This window comes from Temnothorax americanus, unplaced genomic scaffold (assembly GCF_048541705.1).
Source record: "Temnothorax americanus isolate GAGA-0224 unplaced genomic scaffold, ASM4854170v1 Scaffold155, whole genome shotgun sequence".
Classification (NCBI taxonomy): domain Eukaryota; kingdom Metazoa; phylum Arthropoda; class Insecta; order Hymenoptera; family Formicidae; genus Temnothorax; species Temnothorax americanus.
The window spans coordinates 207530-213529 of record NW_027509292.1 but is presented as its reverse complement, the minus strand read 5'-3'; the positions used below and the strand labels follow the sequence as shown (position 1 = coordinate 213529).

Sequence of the window (6000 nt, the reverse complement as noted above, 5' to 3'; positions counted from 1 at the left end):
TGTCCCCGGTCGTCGGATTTCGACGGCGACCGGATCTGGACGTTCATACGGGCGTCCCCGTCAATCGTGAACGTCTTTTCCCCGTAGATGACGCACCTAGTGCGAATTCCCGGACGGTCCGCCATTTCGTTACCCGGCCGACAGAGCTCGACGGGACCCGGTTTCGTGGGCTTGGCGAAGTGCCCCCAGACGTCGGGAGTGTCCAACTCCCGTAGACGACGCACCTAATGCGAGCTCCCGGACGGTCCGCCATTCTGCTACCCGACCGACGGATCTCGACGGGACTTGGTTTCGTGGGCTCGGCGAAGTGCCCTTAGACGTCGGGAGTGTCCAACTCCCGTAGACGACGCACCTAGTGCGAGTTCCCGGACGGTCCACTTTTTTGCTACCTGACCGACGGATCTCGACGGGACCCGGTTTCGTGGGCTCGGCGAAATGCCCCTAGACGTCGGGAGTGTCCCACTCCCGTAGACGACGCACCTAGTGCGAGTTCCCGGACGGTCCGCCATTTTGCTACCTGACCGACGGATATCGACGGGATCCGGTTTCGTGGGCTCGGCGAAGTGCCCCTAGACGTCAGGAGTGTCCAACTCCCGTAGACGACGCACCTAGTGCGAGTTCCCGGACGGTCCGCCATTTTGCTACCCGACCGACGGATCTCGACGGGACTTGGTTTCGTGGGCTCGGCGAAGTGCCCTTAGACGTCGGGAGTCTCCAACTCCCGTAGACGACGCACCTAGTGCCAGTTCCCGGATGGTCCGCCATTTTACTTCCGCGCGCCATTTCCGCCCTCACGGTCCTTGGACCGCCGCCGAGACTCCACCTTCGCTGCTCCGCGGCCGCGGTCCATCGGTTCGCTGCGCATGGCCCCAAACCCTGAAACGCCATATCGGGCGACCGCCCATAGCCGAATTCCGCGTTTGAAACGCCCTATCGTTCCCGTCCAGTCCGGCCCTTTCGCCTCCTTCTTCGTGGTCCCTGCCGGTGATGCGCGCGGCTGCAAGGTTAGGGTTTACAAAAAGAGGAAAAGAAGGAGGCCAGCTCAATAAGTAACACAATTTATTATCCGCATACAGTGACAGACAAAGAAGAGGCACAGAGAGCAGCACGAAAGAGGGAAGAGACGGGATGGATTAAGGAAATTACGAGGGAGCTAAGGAAAATCGGGCGCGAAATTAATGAGGAAATAATTCAAACGGAAATGGAAGTCAAAGAGGAACTGAGAATGCTAAAAACCCAACCGGAAGTGGAGGAGAAGAGGATGGTGAAAGAAAAGGAAAAGCGAGGAAAGGAAAGGTGGAGCGAGGGATGGGGAAGGGATTGGAGCGAGGGATCGACAGACTCAGGTTAAAGGATCATGGAAGGGACTGATAATAGTCGTGAGGACAAGAAGAATTGGGAAGCTAAGCAAGATAACCAAGGAAGGACGAGGGCTGCAGAGAAAAAAGGTGACGGAGGAAGAAAGAAGAGCGAGAAGGAATGGAGAAAACCGCCGGAAAGCGACAGAAGGAAGGAACAGGAAGAGAAGAGGAGCAAGCTGAGGAGAATGATAGAGGAGAGAGAGGAGGAGATAAGAAGAAGAAGAGAGAAGAGAGAAAAGGAGGTGGAGAGAAAAGAAGAGAGAGAGAGAGAGAAAAGAAAAAATTGAAAAGAGGAAAAAGAGTCTGATCTGGAGGGGAGTGGCAGGAGAGGGGCCAAAAGAAAGAAGGGAGATGCTGGAAGCGATAAAGGAAAAAGTGACAGGAAGAAATATACTGATAAGAAAAGCGTGGAAGGTGACTGGCGTGGATGGAAAGATTGTAATTTTCACGGAATTGGAAGCAGAAGAGGACAAGGAAAAGGTGATAAAAAGATGTGATGAGATATGGAGAAGATGGGAAATTAGTGTCGACGAGAAACTAACACTAGAAGAGAGAGCATACAGACATAAGCTGGTGGAGGGAGCAAGAGAGGAAAGAATGAGGGGCAACGCAGTTGTATTAACGAATAGAAGAATGTGGATAAACGGAAGGGAGGTGAAGTGGGAGGAGGAGAGAGGCGGTTGGAGGAGAATGCAGTCGGACGAGATTCACGACAAATATAATCGGAGTGTGATGTTGGTGAATTAGCCTTCGGATTTAAAAGATTAACAGATTGAAAAGGTTTGGTTGTTATAATATAGCATTGTATAAATTCAGAGGAGGAAGGGTGAGCGTGTACAGGGTCGGGTACGTCCCTTCAAAACGCCGAATGTAATGGTTTGGGAACGTTCCATAAAAACGCCCTTTAAGGCCCTTTTGGGGTAAATAAAGTATCCTTACTATACAAAATATTACAAAATGTCACGTTATACGATCAAAAAATAAACGATTGGAACGTTCAAGATTAAGATAAAGAAAACTTTGTAATGCTAGCACCACTCGAAAAATCTTAGGGGCAGCGACTCGTAAAAAATTGGCAAAAACTGCAATAAGCCTAAACAGTTTGCAAAACGTGTACTCTACATCTGTCCATTTTCACGGAAAACCAATTAAAAAAATTATCGATTTTCTTACTAAAAAAATTAATTATAAGATTATTAGAAAGTATATTGTATAGGTACGATAAAAGAAATGTTTATGAAATATGTTTATAAAAAAATGCTAAAATGCATAAAATGCTAATGTTTATAAAATGGATATAATTTATGAGTATAATTTATTTTATATTAAAAAAGAGTTTCTGTTTGTCGTTATGTAAAATGTTTATTTGCATTTTGTTTTAATTATTTGTGATTCTCCAATTAAACACGGAGTGTCTACGTTACTATTGTGTAATTATTGAAAAGTCCTTGTCTCAAAAGCTAACAAAATTAATTACAAACTTATTTTTCGAGTATACATGCTTTACGGACAAACCAGCTGATTGCGGTGTTGCCACACTTCCATACTGCGCGCGCCGATAGTCCGATCACGAGTCCGATCCGTCAATAATTTCATTAATCTTTTTGCAATTTCTTCAAAACTATGTTGTAAATCGTTTCAAATTTTGTTGCTATATTTTTGTTTATTGATGATCTACTTGTGTGTAAAATATCACTATATTCGTTACATTTTTACATGTTTTTTTTAACATTTTTCTCTGTATTGCCATAAGATTACATGTTAAAACTCGAATATTAAAAAATTGATAACTTTTTATCTAAATTGTGAATTGATCTGAAATTTAGCCACGAACTTTGAAAGAGTATACAGAATATAATATTAAATTTTCATCAACTTCGTTACATTTTGCCTAACTATATAAAACATCCTTAATATACGCAGGAAAGAAATTATACACGTGTATGCTTAGCTTAGCGGATCTCCAGTACGACCATAGCACCGCGGTTGGCAACCGCCATATACCTTATAAAACAAAAAATAATATAGATTCACTCAATCAATGACGTAGTCATATTTACGATCTCCAACAGATTTTATACCATCTCATTCGCCTGGTATGCGTAAAATCTCTGCTGAGTGAAGTTTCTTCATATTTCTTTGATATGTCGCAAATACTGATTCTATGGACCGTGCCCTACCAGAATATGCAACGTATGATTTTGTTGCTAGTCCCTAACTGCAAACAAACAAATTATTTATAGTGGAGGCAAATTAGGTTTTTATCTCGGAACCGGTTAAAATTACTCGGATTTGAACGTTTTTTTTTAAATATGGTAATTTTAAATGTAGGTAATTAAAAACATTACAATGTTTATGGGTTAAAAATTGACGCAATTTAATAAATTTTTATTTAATAATTCTTTAATAAATTAAGGGGATCCTAAAGTGAAGGCTGAACTTCCTCGACGTTGGTAATGTCAACATTTATAATCCTGTTTTCTATGTCATATATCTATATTGTTCTTGTCTAACGAGAGGCATCTGTCCTTGTTTCGATTGCTGCGCCATCTCTTGCTACACGCAACATCAACCTGAATGTGCTTTTGCACATATAAAAGTTTATTTAAACTAATATTTTTTTCTAGGCTTTCAATCTTAGATCTAATTGCACGATATTGTTCTTAAATGTTGTCCCTAAATCATGCCGGTCTAATTTTGTGAATATTTATTGTGGAATTTTTGTACAAAGCAAATATTGTCGTCACGTATACCAAAAATTAACAAAAATATTAATTTTTTCTCGTTTTCGATATAAATTCGACCACCATGACCTAGATTTTGATGCGTACTTTAATTCTAGACAAGAATTTCGCATTTCTATAAAGCCAATTAAAAGATTAGTGCTAAGAAAAAAAGTCGGTATTACAGACGGCTTTAGGACCCTCTTAAAGCGTCAATTTTTAACCCATAAACATTGTAGTGTTTTTAATTACCTACATTTAAAAAAAAACGTTCAAATCCGAGTAGTTTTAACCGGTTCCGAGATAACGCATTTTTTTGGTCAAATTTGCCTCCACTATGAGCCATTACGAATTTTGGGAGATAGATTCGATGTATCAATATCTTCAATTTTTCGTGTAATACGTTGTGTTGTGGAATGGCTATTGTTGCGGCCCCAATTAATGTAATAATAAATAAGAATAGTATTAAGAAACACCGATATAATTGTAAGAAAGCAGGACACATGCGCGAAGAATGTTGGCTGTTAAGGGGATGCTGGAGACAGGTCTGTTTTACCGCGATATTTTCAGACACAAAAATCTTTTGATTGATTTCACCGAATAAAAAATTTTTTGTCCAAAATTAAAGTATGGACAATAACGAAGACGGCAGGCACCAATTGCGTATGAAAAACGAAAAAAAATTAGAAAATTACAGTTTTATTTTCGATTCTGCGGTCGACTCATGACAACATTTGCTGCAGATAAAAGTTTTAGACTGTGTACGTATACAAAAACCTTGCAGCCGTTACGGAAATACAATAATGAAGAATTCTGTGCTTGCAGAAATGAGCTGTGAGCTTTAGTATAAGAGAAAAGTATGTTAGAAAATTTTATATGCACATGTTACGCGTCTCCCCGAATTCAGCCAAAAACATACGGATCAGTATAACGGGTAGCCCTAGAGTATGCGCTCTGTATAAAATGCTGAATACGCAAACATGAGGAAAAACAATATGTAGTTTTCTAGCCGGCGGAATTGGAATAATCGAGTATGCTCTCTACTTTGTTCTCCAGGTGCGATGATAATATCCAGCATCAGGCCCAACGTCCAGATGACGACGAAATCACCGTTTGAGGTTCGGATGAGCCTCATAATCCGGAATTTGCAGAAAAACGACGTGGGAACGTATTGGTGTGCGGCCAAAAATTCCCTCGGCGAAGTTGAGAGTAGTATTCGATTATACGGTGAGTACACAGCGCGTTTTCGACCGTTATCAAACGAAGTTTCCCGCTGAGCCCATAAAGAATACCTAATTCGATTACTCGACGGAACGTAGTCAAAACGAGGAGAGAATTGCGCTATCCACGCCGCATTTCGTTTCAATGCACGTGTATTTGCGGATAATCGCGATTCTTTCTACTTCTCTCTCCCTTTTTTCTCCTCTGTTTTATTCTTTTAGATAGTCGTAACGCTAGGGATTAAGATTTCGTACCGTAAAATAAAACCTGCAAATAGATCAGCAGATAATTGCGCACGGGAGAGGTCAACGGTGAAAAATTTGCTCTGTAAATTGCGAATGAGTTATTATACTTAATAAACACCGTGCCGGGATTAATTTTCTGCTTGTTACAGCTGATAACCTCTATTTCCTTGATAACTGCTTCGTAACATATTAATATTAAGTGAACGCCATCTAAACTTTAAATTTATATGCTATAGAAAAAATCATATTCAATAACAAATAGCACGAAAGAATTATGCAAGATTTTCATCTTTAATAAACTGTTAGTAATTACCTTGATAATTAACAATAAGCCGCAAATCAAGATACGAAAAATAAAATCTATACAGCATTATCAGAGCGGCCGAATCAATAATAAAAGTAAAACATTTGAAAGGCGAAACAATGATAGAAGAGGATAAAATGGCCCTT

General features: G+C 40.8%; 1 long non-coding RNA gene across 3 annotated transcripts in view; it reads left to right on the top strand.

Moving 5' to 3' along the window:
* The first annotated feature begins 4435 nt into the window (after positions 1 to 4435).
* Positions 4436 to 6000, top strand: part of LOC143895367 (uncharacterized) — a 42191-nt gene continuing 40626 nt past the window's right edge. For all 3 annotated transcript variants that reach the window (XR_013256297.1, XR_013256296.1, XR_013256295.1), the window contains exon 1: positions 4436 to 5311. This is a non-coding gene — a long non-coding RNA (uncharacterized LOC143895367). The remainder of the gene's footprint in view (positions 5312 to 6000) is intronic.